The sequence below is a fragment of the Anser anser genome (assembly GCF_964211835.1).
Source record: "Anser anser genome assembly, chromosome: 1".
Taxonomy (NCBI): domain Eukaryota; kingdom Metazoa; phylum Chordata; class Aves; order Anseriformes; family Anatidae; genus Anser; species Anser anser.
In genome coordinates, this window is record NC_139720.1 from 14,464,304 (window position 1) to 14,478,506 (window position 14,203).

The 14,203-nt window shown below is 42.4% G+C and overlaps 1 protein-coding gene across 12 annotated transcripts in view; it reads right to left on the reverse strand.

Annotated features, from left to right (window-relative positions):
* The window catches only part of SRPK2 (SRSF protein kinase 2), a 144,513-nt gene that overhangs the window by 71,975 nt on the left and 58,335 nt on the right, over positions 1-14,203 (reverse strand). The gene's annotated exons all lie outside the window — the stretch shown is intronic.

The window sequence follows — 14,203 nt, forward strand, 5'->3', positions numbered from 1 at the left end:
AAACTGTCAGAATGAAGCTTCACAATTGTTTTTAACTGACCGGGTCGATGCTTCCAGCACAAGGGACTGCCCTGCCATCTGCTCACGTCTGACAGACTTCCAGGCATCCCTTCTGCCCGCAGCTGTGCTCTTGTCGCTCCCTCGCCCCGCTCCTCTGCGGCGATTTTCAGGCTGATCAAACCCTGAGCCAACTGAGCGCATCAAGCACACTGGTGCCAGCACTAGTGATGAGCAGCAAGAGTAAGTGCTGAGGATAAGGTGAGACTTGAAACGTGGACTGGGGCCAACTGTGAAACTACACTCTTTGGAAGCATCTCCTCCACTGACTTTTACACAGCATCTCAACAACTACGCAGTAACACACACAGCACTAATGAATTAAAGGGTAAATACACGTGGTTCGTTACTGACTTCTCATGAAGAACAAAACTCATATTACAACAAACGCAGGGTACTGGTCCTTACGTTTCTCCTGCCATGACACCAAAACAACCACACACACCCCAGCACCTTCTCATACTCCATTCAGTATGGATGGCCTTGTTGGAAAACCATCAGCCTTCTCCTTTGGCTTCAGTGTCATCTTAACCAAGCTACACTGACCTGATTAATTAGACATTCTGCACTGTAAATTATCATAAAGAGGCAACGAAGTGTTTTTGAACAGCTGTTGGCTTTAATAACGTAGAGAACCTACCAGTGAAAAGTTTATAAAGATGGGTATTGGCTCCATTTTGAGCTGAAACGGCCTGCCAAAGGTAAAAAGCTCTTCCCTTGCCAGGTGTTGCCTTTCTTCTCAAAAAAGAACGGAATCGTGCAATATTTTTAGTCCCTGATATCTGAACCCTGATTTCTCAGGTCCCTACTTCTTTTAAAGCACTCCAGGGAGATCAGATGCCAGCACCCTCACCAACTCACCTTGTCAAAGGCTTGCTGAATTGCAAATATGCTTTTCCTGCCTCCCAACAGGACTATCAACAAGGCAACCCTGTCTCCTGGGGTTACAAAGCCTACGATCAGATGTCTTTTCATACTAGCATGATCCAGTTATGTACTGTCCTAACTTTAAAGCTTAAGCATCTTTGTTGTAACAAAAACGTAACAGATTTTGGGCACAGTGAACTTAAAACAGCTGTTTTGATCTATAATGGGTGCTTTCATTTTTCAAATGAGCCTTTGATGGCATTTAGATCTCTAGCTCCCAGCTGGTGTACCCAGATCACTGAAATGGACAAAGATACTCCAAAGATTATTTTCTAGGGCTTTTTTGTTGTTTTTTTCTTTCAATCCAGAAAACTTTTTAAGGCTATTTTTAATGTTATTTTTGAACTAGGTTAGTATTTAGAAGAATTTTCCACCTCAAGATTTGTCTAAAATAAACCTTTGGCATTGATTACAGATGAGAACCCCTTTTCTCACTCCACAAGTAACTGTTTGTTGCCATGCATGATAAACCAAGGAGGACGTTACACTGGGAGCACATCACTACTTGATACGCATTCTAAACGGATGGCCAATGCCTTGCCTTAGCAATGTTTTCATTCTTAGAAATACACTGGCAATGCATCACAGAAGGTGTGCTGTATGTGCAAAGTTCACAGGTAAAAATACTACACTTGTTATAAACCTACAGCTAAACTACTAAAGGAAACCTCACTTGACTTCCATAGCCAACATGGGCCCATCGATGTTGTTAGGACCAGCCTTCCTCTCTTCCCTTTTCAAGAAAGAAGCCCCTATTCTGGAGGATTATAATTATTGTTCCCCAGACATATGCTGAACTGATGGCCCCCTTGAGCCTTTCCAGTTTTCGTTTGTTTTTATTCTTGTTTTTAAATCAATGCCTCTACTCTTGAACCTTTGTCAAACAAAATGGAAATGCTTTAACAAAGCTTAACAGGGTCACGGCTGCTAGTAAGAACTCCTGAGACAGTAAGTTAAATGCCTTAACTACACAGATTAATAGTTGCTGTTGATGTGTGAAATAGGAGATAAGACAGATACTGGATTAATTAATGCTGCAGAGAGACTGAAAAAGCAGAAACTGTTACAATGCTGGGTTAGCCAGCTATCCCAGCCATTTTTGGAAAGAGTTGATTGGAAAATCATTTCTTCTCCTGAAGAGCAGGACATTTTATGTCCAGGATCCAGCAAAAAGAAAATGCAAGTCTTAACTTTCATCCCCCCTAACTGGAAGGAGTTTACTGACAAGGTTCTACAAGGGCAAAAGATCCTGTGCTCTGCAGTTGAGCTCTTCTATGCTGGCACTCAAGTGGTGGCTGACTGGGTGATTTTTGAAGGGGAACCACATACCCAAGAATACCTGATGATTTTTTCTTACTGTTCTTATTTTAATATGCATTAAATCCCCAAAACCTAAGCAGTACACTAGTCTGAAAATCTCACTATCTCATCATTTATTACGATGAAAGAAATGCCTGCCTATGGAGAAGGTAGACATTAGAAGAATTACTGACAGAGGAGAGTCACAGTCCTTACTAGGATTGGGTTTACTTTCAGTCCTTACTAGGACGGATCTCAGTATGTAGAGTTGTGCAAAAATCCTATTAAGACATTTGGTCACTAAATATATTGAAAAATATGCCACATTCTTTCCATACAAACAAACGAGTATCCATTTAGATTAACATGTTCTCTTTTTTTTTTTTGTCAGAATTTCTGCTGAATCACAGACGGTGATTTGCAACATTTCCTTTTAAGCTATGTGCTAAGGTTTGCAAACTGCAGTTATAATCATAGTGAGGACTACAAACAAAAACAATCCACAAAACAATGCTGAAGTGTTAAGACTGACTTAGAACAAGTGCAAGAGAATCCTATGCAAGTTTTTAAAACCTAAACGTTAATGTTATTGTTACTGCTACAAAAAAAGGAAAAAAAAACACTTGACAGGTCAAGGAATATGCAATTACTGCCCTCTCATGTGCTCTCTCCTCACTCCCATCATGCAGGCTCTAGCATTTACCTGATGCCCCAGCAAACTGCTGGTGAGCTCGGGGGGCAGAGAGGACAGGACACTTAGCACAAGGTGAAAAAGCTGTGCCAGGGGCAGGATCACTCCTTTCAGTCACAAAACTGTTAGGCAGAGGTCAGCCCTTCTGTTGGAACCTCATACAAAACTTTATGTAGTTCGGTGGGATGTGGGAGTGATGTGGGTAAGCTTGTAGCGTGACCAGTACCAAAATCCTGTCAGAGGATTTGCCAAGCGGAAATCCAGGAAACATCCACCTAGAAGACAGCTGGGACAGCGTAAGGTATCGCTAGCTCTCTAGATACTTGGTTCTGTGCCAGGGATAAACCTTCCTGCAGGAAAGCAAACAGAAGAGACATGCTCCACCAGCACTACCCCCAGCGTTCTCCACATTAACCCAGGTCCTACCAAAGACCGATTCCCCCAGCAGCCCCGAGCAGCTACAGGTAGCCGATTACTCCCTGCGGCACCGCTCTGTGCTAGGCAGGGGCACAGCGAGCACGTGCCAAAGGTCGACAGCAACTCCCGTTTCCCTTTGTAACATCAAAGAATTCCAGGAGAGCACAAGCGACATTCAAAGGTAAACCAGAGTACATGAAAAAAGTAAAGAATGATCCCAACTAAACCTCCGCTCATCTCTGAGCCATAACCTCACACACAACACGGAGAAATGAAACTGACACCAGTTTCAGGAATTAACAAAATGCCCTAGAAGTCAAAGCTGTATGAATGCAAAAGAGGTTGGTGATGACCCCGGCCTTTCATTTTGCCTGCCACAGGCTCGGGTCTTTTCAGACGCAGCACAGTCAGATCCTGAGGGAAAGCGACAACTTCTGCTGCTCTGCTCAAAACCCAGAGGACAACTCCAACACAGCACTGATGAGTCCTAGAGGGAGATGCAGCAAGCTTTCCTTGGGCAAGGCTGGTATAACTATCAGCCTGGATAAAAATAAGATAGAGACAGGAGATGAAGATAGGTGTTACCAGTCCATGTAGGTACAAACTGATGCAGCTCATCAAAACCAGAGTTTTACTGCCTCAGTCAGCAGCTGTTTCTTCTAGCTAAAGCTTCGATGTTTGCAAACTGCACTTGTAACAGCAGTGAGGACTGCAATAAAAAACATCCACAAAAGAGCACTGAAGTGTTAAGACCAACCTCAAACAAGTGCAAGAGAACCCTAGGTGAATTTTAAAATTCAGCATCCCGTTAGTTAAAAAAAATAATAAATTAAAAAAAAATAGCAATACTCAGCTAAGTTAAATGTTATATGTTACTACTGCTATATGCAACAAACTTCTAAAAGACATACTACATTTATATGTGCCATTATACCTATGCTTTGCTGGAAGCCATTAAATAGAATTCCTCAAAACTGAAGTCTCATTCTAAAAAACATCTACTGTAGAAATATCATTCAGAGTACCCATACCATGTCTTTCGCTAGTCACTTTATTTGGAAGAAGCATACACTTGCATCTTTCACAACGAGAACCCCCATCTTTAAAAAAAACAAGTCACTTACAAGAAAACTTGCAAACAGACAAACCACAATCAGACAGACAACGAAAGAGAGGTTAACATCTCTTGTGGATAATAGATTTCCCTTTTGTGTTTATATCGTTACTGAACCTAATTACATCATAACACCACCACCGTCTTAATTATGTTTACGGATTCCAGTTCAACATCAGCAAGCGCTGTTCTGAAGTACGCCAAGACAACGAGGTACAATTGACTCAAACTGTTAAAAAAACCACCAAACAAGAAACCTTAAAGAATACATGATATGCCTTAAGCAAAACACAGTATATTTAACTGATTTTGCAAAAAATAAACTAGCCATGTCAGCAACACTGGAGCAGTAAGTAGCAATAACTAGACATATCTGCCCAAATTAAGTTGCATGAAGCCCATAAAACTAGGAAAAAAGATACTGAGAAAGGATGTAGTTATTTCTACAGTATAAATGTTACTGCCCCTTCCTCATATTTCAAAACACTTTTTGCTCCTTAACTTTAACATAAATAGCACATTTTGTAATTTCTAGTAACTGCTTCTTCCCTTAAGACTTTCATTTTGAAGTCATATCAACAAACCAAACGATAATGAAAAAACTTACAAACTCTTCAGCTTCCATCTCACCACGCAGTTAGTGACTCACTCAGAACACATCATCTCCTCCGGTACTTGCTGACACAACTCCACACAACAGCAATTTAAAGCCTCCAGTCTGGCCCAAGAGAACCCTGTTCTGTATTTTGATGGAGATCCAGCAATTTCTAATGCATGCAGTGAAACAAAATTGTGATTGAGAGCAGACTTCTGCATTACTATGAAATTATAGGATTGAATGCTAACAGCACTAACAAACATGCCGAAAAGTAACCAGAAGAAACTTCAAGATTTTCAAACCTCACTTACATTTTATATTACAAAACTTTGATTTCTAACTCAAGACGACTTGATTAAAAAAGGACTAGATTACTGGAAGAAATAAAACAACACTATATACACCAATCCCTTCCTCCCTAAATCAATTTAAACAAATTAAGCCACTCATCATTGCCCATATACACACACAACTTTAAAAAAAAAAAATCTCAGAGCAAAGGGATTCTACAGAATCTAATTCTAAGTTCACCATCTCAAAACTCTTTAAACAACATAAATTTTATTACAGTGAAAATAGGAAACGGTTTGTGTGATCACCCAAAGCAGTCTGTGATTGAATTCTGTAGACCAGTAGACCGAGTATGAAACTCTTGTCATTTTCCCCTATGAACACCACATAACCCTGCTTCCAAAAATTCACTCTCATTGAGCAGGAATTATTTTCTTTCTCGATTGCCTACTTCTTCTTCAGTGTTTAGCAGGTTCACCAGCACTACTTGAAAAGCTACATCGCAACTTGATGTCCTATCCAAGCAGTGCAAGGAACAAAACAGAGGACACAAAACAGACGCAGGTGGGACTTAACACCAACTGGAATGTTGTCTCCTTCCTTTTATCTGCTGCAATGTAAATCGTTCAAGTTCACATTTGAGCAAAAATAGCAGTAGCCCACTTATTATCACAACAGGCCTATCCTAACACCAATGCAGTGCAATGGATTTTACAAGTAAATCCCTGTGCACCAGTACCCACGCTGGCATTTAGCTGCATTACACTCAGAATTAGCAGGTTTTAGCCTTATTTATTTGAAATACAATTGTTCTAATTTCAATTAAGGATAAAACACTAAATAAGTTATGTATTCCAAATCTTCTTTTTCTACCAAAAATGATCATTACCAAATTTCAATCCTAAGCATATGCAGTGAACAGTGTTCCTTTTTTTCTTTTTTCTTTTTTTTTTCTTTTTTTTCTTTTTTTTATTTTTTAATTTTGAGTATCTGCAGTTTACTTTCTATTACTGAGATACAAGTCATGGGCAAAAATAACTTTCTAGGTGTTTCATTATGAGGCAACTGTTGCAGTTTGCCCAGTTACTGCCTCACAACAGTTTCTACAGAAACTAAAATAATATTTAAACACCTTTGTCACTGGTGAATTAAGATGAAATTGCCCAAGAACAGGAAAGGTTCAGTATTGTTTGGCTTATGACAAGTAAATCGGTCAAATGTCTTGAAGGAGTTAAATTATCACATTGTTAATTAAGTTAATTAATTCAGTTAAAAGCTTTCTCCGTAACAATTATGGATATGAATTTATCATGAAGCAAAAAAAAAAAGAAAACCTTATTTTAGAATCTGCTGAACATTTACTAGGTGAAAAGCATAATTAGCTATGAATAACTCAGACCAGCAGAAAATAAGAAGCAATAACAGTCTGGGTTTCTGAAATACATGATGCTGATGATCAACAGCAAGCAAATGCCTCCCTTACCGAGTATCCTCGTCTGCTCCAAGTCCACTGTAAAACTTCTGCCTGGAGGTCTGAGACCCCAATCCCTTCCTCAGATGGAAAAACTGCAAAAACACTGAGCACTAAAGTGAATCCTAAAAAACAGCCAGAGGAAAAAAAAGAAAGAAAGAAGCGTTGTAAGCCTAGCGAAGCCCTTGTTACTGCCGTAGACAAAACAAGAGTGCAAGAACTGGACCAGACGGACATCTTTGGGACTGGCTTTTCTTTTCAAGCTGGGTTTCACTATGGCCAACAAACAAGAATATGAAGAGCAATACAAAACAAAGCTGTGTGCTCTCTTGTGAATTACTTGGCTACTGCAGAGGTGCTTTCAACAGAAAAAGATAACCAGCTAAAAGTGCCCAATCTTATGATTACAGTTGAAGTACAGAAGCCTGAAAAACAAACTCCTAATATAAGAAGGCTTTATTTTCAATCAAAAATTAATAGCTTTTAAGAAATCTAGTATGCCTGTTTCCTATTGAAGTGTTAGCTGAATTTCAGAAAGCAACCTTTGTCCGAATACTGTTTTCGCAGAGCAGCAGGACAGCTGAGGTTGGAAGGGGCCTCTGGAGGTCACCAGGTCCAACCTGGTGGCTCGGAGGAGGCTCACCTGGAGCAGGCTGCTCAGCACCATGTCCAGCTGGGTGCTGAACATCTCCACGGATGGTGATTCCTCACCTCTCGGGGCAACCTGCGCCCTGTGTTCAACCACCTTCGATATAACAAACACCGTTTTCCTTACGCCTGTACGGAGTTGACTGCATTTCAGTTTGTGCCTTCTGCCTCTTGTCCTGTCGCTGGGCAGCACTGACAGGTCTGTCCGCCTTATTGCCTCCATCGGGATCAGTTCGTACACGCTGATCTCCCTGAGACGTCTCTTCTCACGGCTCAACAACCCCATCACTCCAGGCCTCTCCTCATATGACAGGAGAAGCTGTCTGCGAGTCCTTCATCATCTTTTGCGGCCTTTTACTGGACCTGCTCCAGTTCATCCCTCTCTTTCTCCCTCCCACATGTCTCACCAGGACGGCAGAGAGGGGAAGAATCACCTCCCTTGGCCTGCTGGCAGCGCTCGGCCTCATTGCTGGCTCCCGTTCAGCTTGCTGTCCGTCAGGTCCTTTTCTGCCAAGCTGCTTCCCAGCTGGTGGGCCCCCAGCCTTTACCGGTGCCTGGGGCTGTTCCCACCCAGGTGCAGGACTCGGCCTTTCCCTGGGTTGAACTGCACAAGGTACATTTCTCCAGGCAGCACAGCCAGCCGGGGCACCAGGCACTGCTCCCGGAGTTGTTTTGTCTGCAAACTCACTGCGGGTGCACTTTGTTCCATCACCCTGGTCACCAACAAAGATGTTAAACAGTCCTGGCCCCAGGAAAGGGCGACCGCTGGAGTACTGGGTGGTGACCGGCCTCCAGCTGGACACCGTGACACTGCTCACAGCCCTGTAAGCCCAACAGTTCAGCCAGATCTCACTCCTCCTCACCTGGCCCATACTTCATCAGTTTGTCTATCAGGATGTTATGGCAAACGGTATCACAAGTCTAGCAAATGCCAAGATAAACAAGAGACACCAGTAGTGTTTTATCACTGTTAAATACAATTTAAGCCCCTAACATTTCCGTCTTTCCAATTGGACCATTTTTTTTCCTACGTCTGAATAAATCCTATTATTCCACTTGTTAACTCTGTTATAAGCTAACATACCTAGATTATTATAAAACCTTTGTCAAAGAAAAAAAAACATATATACAGAAGTACATGAAGTACTACCGTATTTTCACGTCTATAACTTTCACTTCACATAATCCCTACCTCCTTCGATGTATCAGTACTTAGAAATAAACTTTAAAAAAGCACAAAATCAAACACGGGATAACAAAGCAAACAGCCTGCAGAGGACTGGGAGCAGATGGTAACTGAATACAAGGAGTGGACAACAAGAACAAGGCCTGAGGCAGCGAGCGAAGGGAAAGCTCTGAGATAAAACTCCACTGCAAACGAATCTCAGATTTCTTCTTACAGGCAACGACATACGCATGAACTGCTGGTCATGGACAAAACAGCTATGTCTTAGAAGAGGCTGAGGGAGGCAGGAAGCTGTGCGAGTCACAGAAGCCTCCAGGAGCCAAGGAAGGAAATGCATGCCTGCGTGTCAGTCAGATCCAGCCGACTCACAAAGGCTTGGTCCAACCGAGCAGGCTGCCCAAGCATCGTGTGGTAACCTACAGCCAGCCTGCCTGTACAAGAAAAAGCGGTGATTTAGAAGAAAAACAAACAAACGCGCACAGAATGGGTTAGATCTAAAGAATCTTGCTCCGGAGAAGCCCAGGGAAGAGCTGGCAGAAGCCTGGGAAGTGGCGAACAGAGATCCTAAAGCAGCTCCCACCTGTCCACGGGAAAGGCCTGGGCAGAGCTATTTGCAGTAAAGGGCAGGAGTCTTGAGATGCCATGCAACGTGACCTGTGAAGAAACCGCAGAGTCCAGCGAGCAAATAATGGTATTACAGGCTGCATAGAGGCTTCTTTGGAAAGTTATATTTTAAGTCTGCCATTGTTATCCGAAAAAATTGATGGCTGTGATCACGCTACGCTCTAAATAATTCTGCACTTCAGGGCGGAAGGTTGGGCTGAATACCTTTCTTTTTGGTCCAAGTAGAAAAGCAACATCAGCTCTTTTATGTAACAGCTGTAAATAAACTGAAAAACACTGTCCAAAGCACTGACGCATCACATCCAGGCAGACTGTAAGGTGTGTGCATTAAAGAATTTTCTAAATATCAATTATGAAATTAAAGGAGTTGGGAAAAACTGCTCGCAGCTACAGATGCCTCTGTGTAGCAGGCAGAAAAAAACACAGTAAAAATACTCTGCCTGTGTGATCTCAGGAAGGAGAGTCGTGTGGTTTTTTCATTTAGTATTTCTTTCCCCCCCCCCCCAAGTACAGCACTTGCTAGACAGGCAGACTTGAAAACATCAGCAAAATAGCTGCCTGTTGCACTTTGTTTCTACTCTGCTCAAGCAAACAGAGCTCTGTTTACATTCTTTGTAAATAAACAGGGCTGTGCACACACAAAAATCTCACAACCCTCAAATCACATAATCTATTTTTCTTCCTGAGAGAAGCAACTTGGCAAAGCCTCAAGTACTAGCTAGCTTTTGGGCTCTTATATTAGAAAAAATACATGCCAGGTTTTCTGAATACAGATGTCAGATAGCCAAATATTGGCTAATGTGTGGTGTGGGTCTGTTTTTCTTGGTTTTTTGGTTTTTTTTTGCCTGTTCAGCTACCCTGTAATGGAATTGGGCAATCTGCAGGTCTTGCAGGTCAAATTAACAATAGCCCTCCTGTCCACCTTAGAGACACCACTCCTCTTCTAAACAAGGATATGCGTTTGTTTGTTTTTCAGCTGGCACAAGAAATAATTTTTAATTGTTACTATCAGATAGCTCTTTTCTTTTCTGGACCAGGAGGAGCAGAGGCAGGATGGCCAGTCTGAGCTGGATTATGCCCCAGAACACCTTACCTATTATTATATAACTCTGCACTACCTTACCTCAAGTGGGTTTTGCAACAAACACAGAAGACAAGTTTGGCGGAGTAAGTAGCACTACTTGCTTGTGGTCATTGCTGAGCTTTGTCTTCATTAGATGTATGAGGCTAACGACTCCAGCAGGTGTAAATCTGAAGCACAGAGTATATATTTAACACACTGTAAGAAGACACCTCAGTTTTCCTTTCCAGAAATGCAAGTCTACAAACGAGTTAAGTAGCCAAAACTCTCCAACTTGAAATTTCAAGACTGAGTAGTAGCAGCGAAGGAATCGAGGATTTTGTATCCTCAGCTGATTGTAATCTTTTGGATGTCCGTGTCAGATTGCCAGAAATTCAAACAGCCCGAAAACCAGTTTTGACAGGTGCGACTGGGAGACTAGTGTTAGGTTATCTGATTAAAGGGTAATCACAATAAAAGCAGAGCCAGCAAGGATCAGTGGAAAAACAACAGGCAGAGAAATCCTAGCAAGCTAATCAGTGAAAATGGAGCACCTGAATCAGCTACTCCCAAGACCACCGATTAGACCATTGTCCCCCAGTGAGAAACCCACCAAAAAGAGTCAAGGAGGAAATTCTCTCCCCAGAAACACCGTAAAAGCTAAAGGTTATTGCCTTAAGGGGTACAAGATTTATGGGATGCAGGGAGAAAAAACACTTTGGGATTGTGTAAAACTTACTATGAGATCGTGGGAATACAGAAGACATTATGAAATAATTAGGGAAAGGCACTAGAGGTGGAGAAAGACAGGGACAAAGGTAGATAAGGGAGAAACAAGCATGGAAAAACAGCAGCAGAAGAGGATAAATGGGGCAGTGCAGACGGATGGCTGGTAAGTACGTTTGTCTGAGCTTTCCAGTTGATTATGACAGTCTCTCATGTTGCCATTAAATCCTATTTCTATCTTCCTTGTGGGTGCACTTTTCATCCTGAGTGTGTGAACTTCAGCAAATTTCCAGCCAGACTAGCCAGCAAGTAGGTATAAGAGACCTCTTACCTACCAGCAACTGGAGCATGAACAAACCTTGGGGACTCAAGAGTCTAGGGGCCAACAATGAGGGAAGACCACTGGGCCTTGGTGTCAGCTACTAGACCAGTTTGAAACAGCTACGAGGGGGACTTGCAACCCTGAGCTGTTGGAAGGAGGAGCAGGACTGGGCAACCTGCGCAGACCCTGTCAAGAGTGCTCTGTGTATGCTTACGTGGGTACCAATAAAAGCATTGTTTTGTCTCTCTGCTGGTCCACGTGGCCAGCTGCGTGTGCATTTTGTGTGTGCGTGCACGCACGCACACCTACTGGGAATAAGCGCTCAGCCTCATTAGGGGCTGGCCCTGGGGACTCAGGATCTGCAGCAGCCTTGCACTTATCTCTTTAGGCAGGATGGAAGATATGCCCATGGGACCCAGAGCCCTCCAGCTTTGGCTACCTCTAACACCTGGCATGGCTGAAAGGACACAAGTTTCTTAGCAAAGCTATCAGTAACACTTGGAAGGAGACGAGTATAAATCCACCCTTGATTTGAGTTCAGGAGAAAAGTCCTGTGCCTGTTTACGGTGTCCTGGCATTTGCTGGAACTCACTCAATTCTGTTCTGCTACGACATTTTGTAAACAATTCGGTATTTAAACGACCGCAGAAAAAAAATGTATTAGCATTCTCAGGCACCCTTCTACTGCAATTGGACGTCCTCTGGTTCTTTTAATAGCCCTTGAAATTCCACGTTTGAAAGGAATCTTTACTGGGTCTTTATGTGTTTTCTTTTGAAGTCAGGACTCAATTGTACACCATTATAATGGCAGAGTAACACAAATGAAGCAAAAACACAGATAAAACAAAGCAGATGTAAATTAAATTACACAAACATATTTAACAGGTTTGCCTGCCCCTCTAAATACTAGTGGTGTGCACAAAAAAACATGCATACTGCAGCCACAGTGCCAAAGGAATAGAGTCAACACTAATTTATGGCCTCAGAAATCTACCCACAGATAGCAAATGTAAGATAGGGAAGATATTTTTTTGTTCACTTTTGTTTTTGTTGCCTTATAAGCTCTGTGTTTTCACTTTTGCTGTGAAATACAAGCATACTGAGGAAGACCATCTTTTTCTTATTTGGCCATCCAGACCAATACTCTGACACATGAATTACCAGGGATGGAGCCAAGTGAGACTTCAAACCACGTATACAAAGACTTTGGACTCTTACTTATATTAGAAATGTTTTAATTGATAAAATTTACTTCAGAATCACTGCAGTCAATCATCTTTTTCATATCTCTTAGGGAAGTCTTGATCCAAAGCAGTATTAGTTTTCCCAGAAGCAGACACCTCTCACAGCTAAGATACCAGGCAGCAGAGGAAATTCCTGATTTTTGTCACATAAGCAGCAGGACCCATCAGAAGGGCTTTACACTGGTAAACTGGAGATGACAAAGCACCACTCTGAGAATACCTCCGCACAGTCTCCAATGGGTAAGGTAACCCTTTTATAGAAGGATTCATAAAAAACAGCTAATTCGAAACATCTCCAATTCTAGTTTATGGCACGGAATAAACAGAGGGTGATCTGTCCATTTCATATGGGGGCATGGCAGGAAGTGAATGCTTCTGGGCAGTGGCTAGAGCAGCTGAAGGAAAAAAGACAATGAGAATCTGTGGTCATGATGCTGGATAGAAGGTAACAAAATGGCTGCACACTGAAAACGTCATGAATTTCAGAGCACCTTTCCACTTCAACAAAAAAAAAAAAACGTTGGATATTTTGATCCTCTACCTGTAGTAACAGTTAAAAATAAAATACTGCCTCTTTATAACAAGGACAAAAACGATTCTCTCAGTTTCTGCCAAAACTACGGCTAATATTTAAGCTTTGACACCACAGAAAAAAACACCATAGCTTAAGAATAGCTTCTACACCAGTATGGCGTTAGAATCACAGAATCATTAAGGTTGGGAAAGCCCTCCAAGATCACCTGGTCCAACCACCCCCCTACCACCAATGTCACCCACTAAACCATGTCCCTAAGCACCACGTCCAACCTCTCCTTGAACACCCCCAGGGACGGTGACTCCACCACCTCCCTGGGCAACCCGTCCCAGTGCCTGAATGCTCTTTCTGAGAAGAAATGTCTCCTCATTTCCAACCTGAACCTCCCCTGGTGCAACTTGAGGCCATTCCCTCTAGTCCTGTCACTGGTTACCTGTGAGAAGAGGCCGACCCCCAGCTCCCCACACCTTCCTTTCTTATTGCAGAGCGTAACAAGGTCTCCCCTGAGCCTCCTCTTCCCCAGACACAACACCCCCAGTTCCCTCAGCCGCTCCTCACAGGACTTGTGCTCCAGGCCCTTCACCAACTCTGTAGCCCTTCTCTGGACACGTTCCCTTGTCCCCCCAAAAGATATACACTATCCCCATGTACAGTAGCACTGAACAACAGAAGGAAGGATAGATTTGGGGCCCAAGAAGTTGCTTCACAAAAACGAAGCACCAAACTTTAAAAATATCTGACGTTACTCCAATGTCACTTTGCCAAACTAAGCAGCTCTAAAAAGTTCTTCCTTCCATGTAATTACATTGCTCTGGGTTGTGGGAGAAAAAAAAGTCTGTAAAGATTAGCCAGCAGAACACTGATATACAAGTGTTTCACAAGCTTTCAAGTGCACAAATATGATCTTTTATTAAATGTGGGTATCACCAATCTACAGTAATTTATTGTTTTGGAAACCAGCAAGATAAAGCTAGAATTAGGACGCATTACTCA